Raw genomic sequence first — 11,974 nt, forward strand, 5'->3', positions numbered from 1 at the left:
AAAGATACATTACTTTTTAAGGAGCAAGACAGCAGATGTCTCAGCCATAGCGAGTGTTAACTGGAACAATCCCTTCTGGTACCAGTGTTAACTAGACGAGAGGAAATTGTCAACTTAAAATTCTATACCCAGAGAAAATATCTTACAAGATATTTTTAGACAAGCAAACTCAGAGATTTTGTCACCAGCAGACTCACATGAAAAGAAAGTCTATTTTGGGGTAATGAAAATATTCTACAGTGGATGGTGGTGGTGGTTGCACAAATCTATGAATATGCTAAAAAGCCGTTGAATTGTACACTTGCAAAGTGTATGAGATGTAGGTTATATCTCAATAAAGCTGTTTTTAAAAAAAATGAAATAAGCCTTCTCCTTTAAAAAAGGAAAAAGCTCTATGTCTTAATATTGGAATGAGACATGATTCCAGATGGAGAATCCGAGATACAAGTAGGAATGAAGAGAAAGAAAGTGAAATATAAATAGGTATTGACCTTATGAAATGAAAACGTTCTGTGGAGTAAAAGACTAGGGCTACTAGAGTATGGAACAATAGTAGTAGTTACGCAGTCTTGCCCGAGGTGAGACGTGGTTGGGATTGTAGCCCTCTACGAAGCTCAGCTCACTCGGGAAGAGAAAAGACTCAGTCTAGACTCTAGACTGCTCCACAGGCAGGCGGACATTTCTAGGGTAGCCCTAACAGAATAGAAACAGTGTACCACTTCCAAAGCAGTTAAAAAAAAAAATGAACAGGGGCACCTGGGTGGCTCAGTTGGTTAAGTGACTGCCTTCGGCTCAGGTCATGATCCTGGAGTCCCGGGATCGAGTCCCACATCGGGCTCCCTGCTCAGCGGGGGGTCTGCTTCTCCCTCTGACCCGCTTCCCTCTCGTGCTCTCTGTCTCTCATTCTCTCTCTCAAATAAATAAATAAAATCTTTAAAAAAAAAAATGAACAAAAAATTATCCAAAAGAAGGTAGAGGAAAAAAAGGTAAGACAAGTAAATGAATCCAAATACATCATTAATTACAATCAGCGTATTAAACCACCTTTTTTTTTTTAAAACTCAGTCTGATGCTATTTTTAAAAGAAGCCTAAACTCAAAGAAAGATTGCAAGTAAAGGGATTAGAGAAGCTCTACGAAGAGATGCGTGGGTGGCTCAGTCAGTTAAGCGTCTGCCTTCGGGTGCTGGGATCGAGTCCCGTGTCGGGCTACCTGCTCAGTGGGGAGCCTGCTTCTCTCTCTGCCTCTGCTGTTCCCCCTGCTCGTGCTCGCTCTCAAATACATAAGTAAATAAAATCTGAACAGAAAAAGGAAAGCTCTGTGAAGCTCAGAACCAACAAAGGAAGCCGAAGTGGCTGGGGTAACGTCAGACGGGGAGACTTTGGGCTGGAAGTGTGATTAGCTACATGGTGTGCCCGCAGCCCCGGGGTGTCACCTGCCGCACATGGAAATGCTAAGTGGTGCGACCACTTTGGAGAATTGGACTACGTGCACACGCCATGACCAGCAATTCCGCCAATAGTGTCCAAGGGAACTGTTGCACAGTGTACCAGGGACTGGGACCGGGACCGGGGTGCTTTTAGGAGCGTGGTTCATTAACAGCACACGTGCACGCACTGCTCGTGCACTTGCATGCACACACACTAAAACACGGAAGAAAGGGAGTATGAGCCATTTGTGTGAAGTTCCAAACGGGCAGAGTGGAACAGGGTACTCTCTAAGGGTCGGCACATGGATGGTAGAGACGGTGCAGACAAGCAAGGTGATGGCCCTCAGCATCAGGCTTGCTTGCAGTCAGCTCAGGGAAGGGGCCTTTTGAGGTACTGATAATGTTCTTTAAAAGCTTCGCTTGACTGGCGGGAATACCTTTTATTCTCTGTCCATTCATTTTATACACTTTTTTGGTATATATGCTATCTCTCACATGCATTCTTTTTTTAAAGATTTTGTTTATTTGACAGAGAGAGAGCCCAAGCAGGGGGAGCAGCAGAGGGAGAAGCAGGCTCCCCACGGAGCAGGGAGCCCAATGCAGAACTCGAAGCGGGGCTCAATGCCAGGACCCTGGGATCATGACCTGAGCCGAAGGCAGACGCTTAACCGACTGAGCCACCCAGGCGCCCCTCACACGCATACATCTTTAAGGAGAGAAATCTCCAGCATTCACAACCTAAATTACTCGGGAAGTGTGAAGTGGGATTTTTTTAAACGGCCACATCTGCAGTTTTGCTACAGTGGTCCGGGTTAGAACAGTGAGGGTGAAGAGAAAAACCGTTCAAGCTACGTGGGAAAAATACCAACAACCGATGAATGAATGAGTTCCATTTTCATCAGTAGTAAACACTGCCAAGACAGGTTTTTTCCCGAGTGCTTAGGAAACAGAAATGTCAGTCTTCTTGCTTATCGTCCATCATCAGGGCCAGACGTTTTTGGGCTTCTGATACCAAGTGTTGACTGTGCACAGATCTTTGCCGGAGGAACTAGTAGGGAAAGCTCCCGAGCAAGAGGAGCCGTGGTGGGAGCCCGGAGAGGGGTGGGAGAATCAGGGCTTCATTTGGCAGGATCTCAGACCAGGAGGGCTTTATTCTTGTGTGAAGTCCATGGCCACACAGTGGCTTGAAGGACACAGGTCCCTTTGGTCTCCCCAGCTGCTGTGCTTAGCTCCCCTAGGAGCCTGCGCACCCCCAGGTGGGAGCTGTCGGCACGAGGGGGAAGGGCAAGGGGCAAGCCAGCTGAGGGAACAGTGACTTCAAGCCCAGTCAGCCCCCCAGGCTCGCCGTCACATCTGAGCAGCCATGACTGTGTCACATCCAGCCCTCGCTGCAGACGTGTGGGGAGCAAGGGTATTTTGAGCTGGGCACACTGCCACCGTGCTTGAAGTTGAGGTTCCACGAGAAAGGAAGAAGGGTCGAAAAGAGTCCTGGGAAGGCAGCCAGCAGGATGCAGGAAGAAGCGGTGAGCAAAGAAACGGGTAAACATTGCAAAAATCAATAATTGACTAACCTCTAACAGGACTGACAAGGACACAAGTTACGAATATTAGGAATGCAGTAAGGCAAACCTGGCGACCCCACAGACCTCAGAAGGACAATAAGGGGATACTGTAGATATCCACATCAATTTGAAAAGTTGATGAAATGGTCCAGTTCCTTGAAAAGCACGAACTACCACCATTCACCCAAGATGAAATAGGTAACTTGCATAGCCATAACTACTAAGGATATTGAATTCGTGATTTTAAAAGTTTATTATTTATTAAAGTCCTCTCCACACCCAGTGTGGGGCTGGAACTCACGACCCCAAGATGAAGAGTCATGCTCTGCTGAGTCAGCCAGGCACCCCTTGAATTCATGATTTTAAGCCCCCTGTGATCCAGGTGGGGGGGGATGTTGGTGGAGAGGTAGACACATAGATCAATGGAAAAGAGTAGGGAACTCAAGTTGCCCCAAACAAGTACGGCCAACTCATTTTTGACAAAGGTGCAGAACGAGCTCACGGGAGGCAGGATAGGCTTCAGCAGATGGTGCTGGAGTGATTGGATATCCATAGGCCAAAAAAAGAACCCCCAACCTAAAGCCCAGCCAGACAATATACAGAAATTAAAGTGGGTCATAGGTGTAAATGTGAAGTGTAAAACTATAAAAACTTTTAGGAGAAAATCTTCAGGACCTAGAACTTGGTGACGAGTTCTTGAACACAAGACCCAGAAGCACATCCATAAAGAAAAAAAATAAATTTGACTTAACCAAAATAAAAAGCTTTTCTCCAACAAAAACTCTATTAAGAAAATGAAAAGTTACAGACTAAATTGCAAACCCCATATCTGATAAAGGACTCAAATCTAGGATATATAAAGAACTTTCACAACAGAAGGAAGGAGGGAGGGAGGGAGGAAGGAAGGAAGGAAGGACGAACGGAAGGACCCAATTGGAAAATGGGCAAGAGAAACATTTCACAGAACAGGGTATATAAATGGCAAATAAACACATGAGAGATGTTCAGCATCAGCATCACTGGCCGTTACGGAAATGCAAATAAAGACCATGATAAGACATCATTACACACCTATTAGGACAGCTTAAGTAAAAAATACCAAATGCTGGCAAGGATGTAGAGAAGCTGAATCTCTAGTACATTGTTGGTGGGACTGTCAATGATATAGTTATTCTGGAAAATAGTTTGGCAGTTTCTTAGGAAACCAGCATACGCTTACCGTATAACCCAGCAACCACACCCCTCCTGGGCATTTATTCCAGAGAAATAAAGACTGTCTACACAAATGTTCATAACCGCTTTCTTTATGATCACTAAAAGCTAGGAAAAAACAATGTCCTATGTGTTACTGCTTATTGAATGCTAGATAATTTGCATTTCTTGTCCAGGATACGTCAGTTAAAACAAAAGAGCCCCCATCTCTAGTTCAGTGGAGGCTTCCAAGTCATTATCAGATGAAAACCATGGTCTTCATATAATTTCCCATCCTTCATTTTGGAATTAAAATATTACACAAAAATGGGTGAAATAAGTATGGTAATAAATTTCTGACATACGGGAAACAGTGTACGAGGGCATTCCTTCGGTTGGTCCTGTACTTTAGGGAGTAATGGAGTGGAAAAATAAGTTTTTATTCTGTGAAGAAACAGACCAACCACGAAATGTCCTTCAATAGGTGCCCCGTTAAACCGCTGCATCTGTACCGTGGAATACTACTCAGCAATAAAAAGGAACACAACCGTTGATTAAAGCGGATAGCTTGGGTGAAGCTCAGGGGCATTACACTGAGTGAAGCAGACACATACATAACTTTATATATAAAGATCACGTCCCGTACAATTCCCTATCTGTAATATCCTTGAAATGGCAAAATCCTAGACCCGGGGAACAGATCCATGGGTGCAGGGGTTAGGAATGGTAGGGGCAAGTGTGACTATGTATAAAGGGGTAGCTGAGGGAGCTCTTGGAGGGGATAGAATAGTTCTTGGTTGCATTGGTGATGACACAAATCTGTGTATGTGATAAACTGGGAGCGGGCTGTGCACACATTGTGCCGACGTCAGGATCCTGGGTTTGATACTCTGCCGTTTAGGAAGGGGCAGCCGTCGGAGGAGGCTGGGTGAGTGGGACACAGGACTGCTCTGTATTACCTTTTTAACTGCCTCTGAATCTATATTTATTTCAAAATAAAAAGTTTTGAGATGTTTTCAGCAGTGAACAAAGAATGGTAAAACATGGTAATAAATTGTGTATTTAAAAAAAGTATTTTAAAAATAAGACACAGTAAGTTTTCTAGAGTCCTGTGACATCAGATTTTCAGCGTTGGTCACAGCAAGTCTTGGCCTTGGTTGCAGGGGCAGGGTGTGGGCTCTCAGGCCCCAGCAGCCCCCTTGTCACAGGGCTGAGGGAATGAGCAAGGACCAGTGCCCACCTCTGTGGTTGGAGGAAGCCTTCATGTGCCCATTGCTCCCCAGCTCACCAGGCACTTCTCCAGGACAGCCCCGACTGACCTCCCAACACTTCAGGTCCCTCCTGCTTGAAATCCTTGGGGACATCTGGCCTCCGGGTCATCTCTGGAGAGGTGTCAGGCCTGGGTTGTTCAGCAACAGCCCTTCCCCAGCAGAGGACAGGAGGACAGGACCTGCTGGCCCAGAGACCAAGGCTTGGTGCCTTTGGGTAAAGGGTGCAGCAAGAGGGCCGGGAGGAAGTTGTACCTGGGATCGCGGGGATAGGCCCCCAGGGGCTGGTACAGGGCCTGTACCACGGTGAGGAACAGCAGGCTTGGGGTCAGAGAGAGTGCACAGCCCCTAAAGTTACAAGGCGAAATTCTGTCTAGCCCAGCAGGCTGCAGTCAAGAGTTTGAAGGCACCCAGTTTGGGCAAGTCTAGTCCCCTGGAGTCTGCCTATCCTCCCAGCCAAGTCCCTTGTTGGGGTGCATGCTTCTGCTCACCACCTTTGGGGCTCTAGTGTGAGATGCCTGCTCACCTGCATTCAGGGGCCCCTCTGTGGAGCTCTGAGCCATGTCCAGGGTTAGCTGCAAGCTTGCCCACCCCTATAAGAGCTGGGGATTCAGATCTGCTCCCTGAGCACCTACCTCGCGCGGGGCACCGCACTAGGGGCTGATGATGCGGCTGTGAATCCGATGATCTCCTGCCCTCCCGGAGCTGACCTCCCGGTGGTGGGAGGCGAGCCCCTCCCTCAGACCAGCCTGGAAGACCTCGCTTCCCCTAGAGCCGTCTGGCTGGGCATTACAGTGGGTCATCGTGAGTGCTGGGACCTGGGGCCTCAAGGGCCCTGCGAGTCCACCCAGCCTGGAGACTGCATGGACAAGGCTCGGGCAGCCTCATTTCCCCACTTCTGCCTATGGCCACTGGGGGGCAGCAGAAGACACCGACCCGGGGCCCCTGGAAGGGAGTGTGGGTCGGCGCAGCCCGTTTTCCCGCCGCTCAAGTGGGTCTTCCGTAATGCGCATCACCCCACCAGAGAAAGCGGTCTCCTTCCCCATGGGGCCTGTGTCATTTAGGCGGCTGATATGAAAGATGATCCCGAGTGGCGCTCCGTCGGCGTGAAACCCAGAACAGTGGGGGCCGTGTCCTAGGAGAGCTGCGGCACCTCCTGCCCCCCCCCCCCCCCCCCCCGCTGGCCTTACTCAGGTTCCAGGCACCAGGCCCTCCACTCTGGGGGCAGCACCAGCCCTGTCCAGTCACAGGCAGCCTCAGGCCTCCTGTGGGAGGGTCTGCACCTGTGGGAGGCATCTGTGGACAGAATACCCAGGGATGTGGACCCTCTGTCGTCTGCCTGGGACGGTCAGGGCCCCTTAGCCCCTAAGCCAGACCTCACGTGGCATCCTCGGAGCCTGTCCTGAGCACCTCTTGTTGGAGCCAAGCTCCCAAGATGCCTGTTGTCCCAGGGGCCATCCAGGTGGCATAGGGGGGCTCACCCCCCTTGATGGGCCTGGATGGGTATCAGTGGGCGTTCCGCATGAGCGCGCATGCCGGGTCCTAAGGCTGCTTCCCTCCCTGGCTCAGGCCTGGCCTCAGGGCCTCTGGCGGCCGTGGGCTGGGCAGGGGTGGCCAAGCAGAGTTTCCCGGCCAGCCTGCCCCTTCTCTATGTATTTACTGGTTTTCCCTAAATGTTCCCATTACTCAGGCCTCTGGTCGGCACTGAGACAGAAATAAATCCCACAAGGCAGCCCAGCCAGAAGCCGGGAATCCAATTCCCCATCAAAGGCCGGAAGAGGCGCCTGCGCAGAGCGTGCCAGACCACAGTGGCCCACACACCCCACATGGCCACAAATACGGCCACGCACACCCCCACGCGCACACACGTGTGCCCGCACGCACTCTCACACGCACACCCCTGCACGCACAGTGCCTCCCACCCACCCCTGCGCGTGCAGGCCCCCACATGTCCCCCCTGCACTCAGATGTGCCTCGTGCACGCACGTGCGATCACAAGTACGCACCCCCCAGCGCAGACTCAGTTGGTGCCCACGCTCCCTGACAGCTCGGCTTACACGCAGTTGTGACCACACACTCCGGGGTCACAAACTCAGTCATCCTCAACGCGCTGGTAGGCGAGACGAGCGGTGAGGGGGCAGGCGGCTGGGCAGCCCCCGTGAGCTCTGGAGAAGAGTAGCCTCATGGGAACACGGGCCAGGGCTGCCAGGGCTTCTGAATTTTTAAGAGAAACTGGAAAGCTGAGTTTTTATGTGAAATATCCTGATTTTTAAATGTTGGCTCAAGATGTTGAAAATACTGTGAGGGCCAAACCAAACACGTCCCCGGGCCAAATTCCACCCACAGGCGGCGTTCTCAGACCACAGGTCCACATAGACACACACACACACACACACACAAATAGACACACACGTATACACAGACACACATGCAAACAAATACAAACAGGCACACCGATACACAATACAGTCACACAGGTAGACACGTGCAAATGGACATCCACGTCCATATACACGTACACACAGACACAGGTACGTGATCGGGTAGATCCACTGACTGACACAGTCAGACGGACACAACAGCCACATATATGAACAGACACACACATATACATACATAAATACAAATAAATAGACACCAGTATACATACGCTAATACAAATAGACACACCCAGCAGCCCCACACGCATCCCTTTGTCTCACTGATGTGGGTGAGCTTGGTGGGGGAGCAGAGCCTGCCCGTGTGGCCTCTGGGTGGTTCACATCAAGGCCGTCCCCTGACTGATACGTGCTGGGGAGAGGGTTCCCAGGAGAGGGTCTCCAGCCGAGGGGACCGCGAGGAGCAGGGGCAAGGCCTCGGGAGCTGAAGAGTTTGCAGCCAGAGGTCCTGGAGCTCTGGGAAGGGAGCGTGGGGTGGCCACAGGCCTGCCCTGCCCTGCCCTGCCCTGCCCCCCATCCTCCAGCCGGGCCTTGTCCCCTCCTCCTCCCCATTGGGAAACAAAGCCAGCAGGACCCCATGGGGGCTGCTCATCTGCAGAGCTCCCCACAGCCCCCACCCCAGTGTTTCCGTCTGAGAAATGTGATCGGAAGCCTTTAGGGGAATTGAAACCTCTCTATGTCCCCTAAAACTGCTGGGGGTGGGGGGAAGGGGGCCTAAACAGTAGGCGCATAATTAATGCAGCCGCCTTCCTTCCCCTCACCCACAGATTTGGAAAGCCGAGGCCAAAATGGAAGGCTGGAATCTGGTCTTCTGCCTCTTCTGCCTCCCAGACCCTGGCCCCTCTACTCCATCCCCAGCCCTTGGACGGGGAGGAGCGCAGAATCCACGCCCACCACCTCTCGGCCCCCACAGCCTGCATGACTGTGACACTGAAGGAGGAGGGAACCTGTCACTGGGGATGTCCTGGCCTTGTGTCCTAGGGGCCCACTAAGGAGCAGGATGCTGTGTGCTGAGCCCACACAGGCCAGGAGACCTGGACAAGGGCCTGACCTCAGAGGAGAAGCTGAGGCTCAGAGAGGGAAGGCAGCTTGCCCAGGATCACACAGCACACCCGGGAGCCAGCCAGGGTCCAGGCCCCTGCCTGGCTCTGGAGTCCCCTCCTCTGCCCAAGAGGAGGCTCTTCTGCCCCAGCCAGGGCTTGTTGCCGTTGGCCATGGGAACCTCAGGCTGGGATCATTCTGGAATTGGCTGAGGAGGCATGAGGGTCAAGCAGCTGGGCCCACCCCAGTCCATGTGCAGGAGTTGCGCAGCAAGCCCCACGGCTCCTGACCGACCCCTCTGATGGACCCCATCCCCCGACCCCGGCCAGACCTCTTCTAACAACCAAGGCAGAGCCTGGACCCTCTCAGGCCCCTAGGGCAGGGTCATGTCCCTTCTGAACTTCCAGAGAACTCAGTCTCCTTTCCCCTGTGTCTGTGCTGTTCCCTCCCACCTCCCTAGGGTGAGGGCAGAAGGGTGAGGCTGTCACAGCCTGCCCACTCTGGGTGGGCGTGCGGGGCCCAGCTGCATCTTTGTTCTCAACAGGCTTGCAGGTTGAGGGTGGACAGAGCCATCTGATGCCCCTTGCCCCTTGGAGGCCCCATTCTGAGCTGGGATCTATGATCTCACCCAGCCTTGGGGCCTGGCCTTGGGTTCCAGAGGCCCCCAGCGGGAGGTACATTCCTTCCAAGGGTTTTCAGAGGTTCCTCTCCCAGTCAGAGCTGAGGGAAGACCGGTCAGAGAGGGCAGGGCCTGTTCACATGCCCAAGACAGGTGGGAGCTGAGGCCCGCCTTACTGGCCCCACTTGGAGTGCAGGGCAGCCCATGAGGTGCCAGACACCCTGGCCAAGGAGGCTGAGGAGCTGGGGTCTCTCGGTGCCCTCCTCCCTGCCTGCCTACGCTCAGCTCGGCTGGTGTTTACGTGTTCCCTGCGGCTTGGCTGGGCTGGGAGGCCTTGAAGGGAGAAGTGACCACCTGGCTCCAGCTCCTGCTCAAGCAAACAAGGTCCTGACTGCCTGCCAGGCCCATTGAGGGCTCCCACTTCCTCTGCCAACACCTGGATGGCCCAGGCGCTGCTCAGGGGCCTCTCTGAGCGGGAAGGCCGGCCCTGACCTAGGGCTCCAGGTCGAAGGGAGGAGGGCCCTGGCCTAGGGCCTTGGACTGGTGTAAGGTCCAGTCCTGTCCTGGACATCCCAGAAATGGTTCCCAGTCTAAAGGGGGAGGCCTGGCCCTGTCCTGGGGCGTATCCAGTCTGAGGGGTGAGCACACTCCTGTCTGGGGGGTGGTATCTTGTGTGAGGAGCATGGCCCTGTCCTGGGGGAGCACCCACTCTGAGGGGTGAGCACAGTCCTGTCCTGGGATGGAGGTCCCTGGTCTGGGGGAAGTGACTAAACCCTGTCCTAGAGGGAATCCGGTCTGAGAGGAGAGGCTCAACTCTGTCCTGGGGGCACCTAGTCTGAGGGGGAAGACAGCCCTGTCCTGGGGGTACCCAGTCTGAGTGTTTCAGGGGGAGTGGGCCTCATGGACTCTACTTCAGAAGCCTCCTGAGGAGAAGTCTGGGTTGGAAGATGGGGCCCTGGGGCCCAGCCAGCTAGCGGCCTCAGGGACTGCCTGTGGGGTGGGTGGGATGAGGTTCCCAGAGGTCCCGTAGCTCTGAGCCCTGAAGATGGGGCATCACACAGACACCCCTGGGAAGGGGATGGGGGTCTGTTCTACTTGGGTCTCCTTCTCCCAGCCAGTGCCTCATGCAGGGTCCTTCCTGCCTGCTACCTCCTCCCACAAGGTTACCTCTCCCCTGAGGCCTGAGTAACCTCCTCTGGCCTCTCCAGTGAAGCAGGGACTCTTCTAAATGTGGCTCAGACCTGGGTTGCTCTCCCTGTACAGTTTCCAATAGCTCCCAGCATTCACAGGAATCCTCGATGCTTAAAGTGGCTCAGTGGCCCTTCAAGTCCTGGCCCACGTCTCTCTCAGCGTTCCAAGCACGTCACACCGCGCCTTTGGGCAACTCTTTGCCCCACCTGCCATCTGGAAGGGAAGGCACTGCTGGGCCTGAGGCTGCTCAGAGTACGTCTGTGCCACCCACTGCCTATGACGCCTCACCCAGTCCCCAGTGGGGTGGGGGTGCTGTTCGAGATGGGGGGCGCTTTCCAGATGCTGAGTCCACGGAGAAGAACAAGTTTGCGCTGGAGATGAGGAAAGGCGGGGCCAGGCAGGGGCACTAGTTTGTATAGGCCCGGGGGCAAGGCCGTCCTCGGACTTGAGAAGAAAGCTTGTTCTGGTCAGAGCTTGGGGTGGGGATGCAGTTGGGTCAGTTCTCAGCGTCAGGCCAGGAAGGGCAAGTAATGTGGCTAATGTGGCAGGTGGGTGTGGGCTAGGGATGCTTAGTGACAGGCTCAGATCCACGGTGGGTGGATGTGCTGAGTCCTGCAGGCCCTCACCCCGGCCGGACCTGTGGGATGACCCCGGGCTCCCCCACAGTTCCTGAGCCCGAGCATGGACCTCAGCCCACGTCTCACTTGATGGCCTCAGCACGCTCCCTGCCCTCTCAGTCTGGTGGCCAGAGGCGTGTCAAATCCACGGTGGGGGCTGGGGATGCTGTGTGGAGAGCCCCCTGAGTGCCCCAGGCCCCAAGGGACACAGCATGGCCACCAGACAGGCAGGAAGGGGCCTGGAGCAGGGCCAGGGACCCAGGGATCCGCGGTTGGCCCTTGGTGAACAGTGACGGGGCAACAGGTGAAGAGTTGGCCGAGAGGAGCCGGGGTCCCCCCCAGCCACCCTGGGGCCTCAGCAGAGGCATTGGAGGTGGCAGCTGGTGGCGGGGAGAGGCTGTGGCCCAGCTCCTGCATGGCTCCTCTGGGCCCCCGTGTGACCCCAGCAAACTTGGGCCACTCTTTGCTTCTCCCAGGTCTCTCCTGCTGCACTGTGCCCGGCCCCCAGAGCCCCTCCAGAGGTGAACCCCAGGAACAGCTCCATGGCTCCTGCCTCTCCCCTCCTGAGCCCCAGCTCAGACCATAGGAAGCTACACACTGCTTCCTTTTCCCTTTTCTT

At 54.0% G+C, this 11,974-nt stretch overlaps 1 protein-coding gene across 2 annotated transcripts in view; it reads left to right on the forward strand.

The window, feature by feature from the left end:
• The window catches only part of CCDC12 (coiled-coil domain containing 12), a 64,989-nt gene extending 59,793 nt beyond the window's left edge, over positions 1 to 5,196 (forward strand). Inside the window, exon 9 of one of the 2 annotated variants that reach the window (XM_064596951.1) lies at positions 1,943 to 5,196. The gene's annotated coding sequence lies outside the window, so the exon portion shown is untranslated. The remainder of the gene's footprint in view (positions 1 to 1,942) is intronic. The other variant, XM_064596950.1, reaches the window with a different exon arrangement.
• The last annotated feature ends 6,778 nt before the right edge of the window (positions 5,197 to 11,974 follow it).

The sequence above is a fragment of the Mirounga angustirostris genome, unplaced genomic scaffold (assembly GCF_029215605.1).
Source record: "Mirounga angustirostris isolate CCGP_5_RB_7025 unplaced genomic scaffold, mMirAng1.0.hap1 SCAF_1, whole genome shotgun sequence".
NCBI classification, from domain to species: Eukaryota; Metazoa; Chordata; class Mammalia; order Carnivora; family Phocidae; genus Mirounga; species Mirounga angustirostris.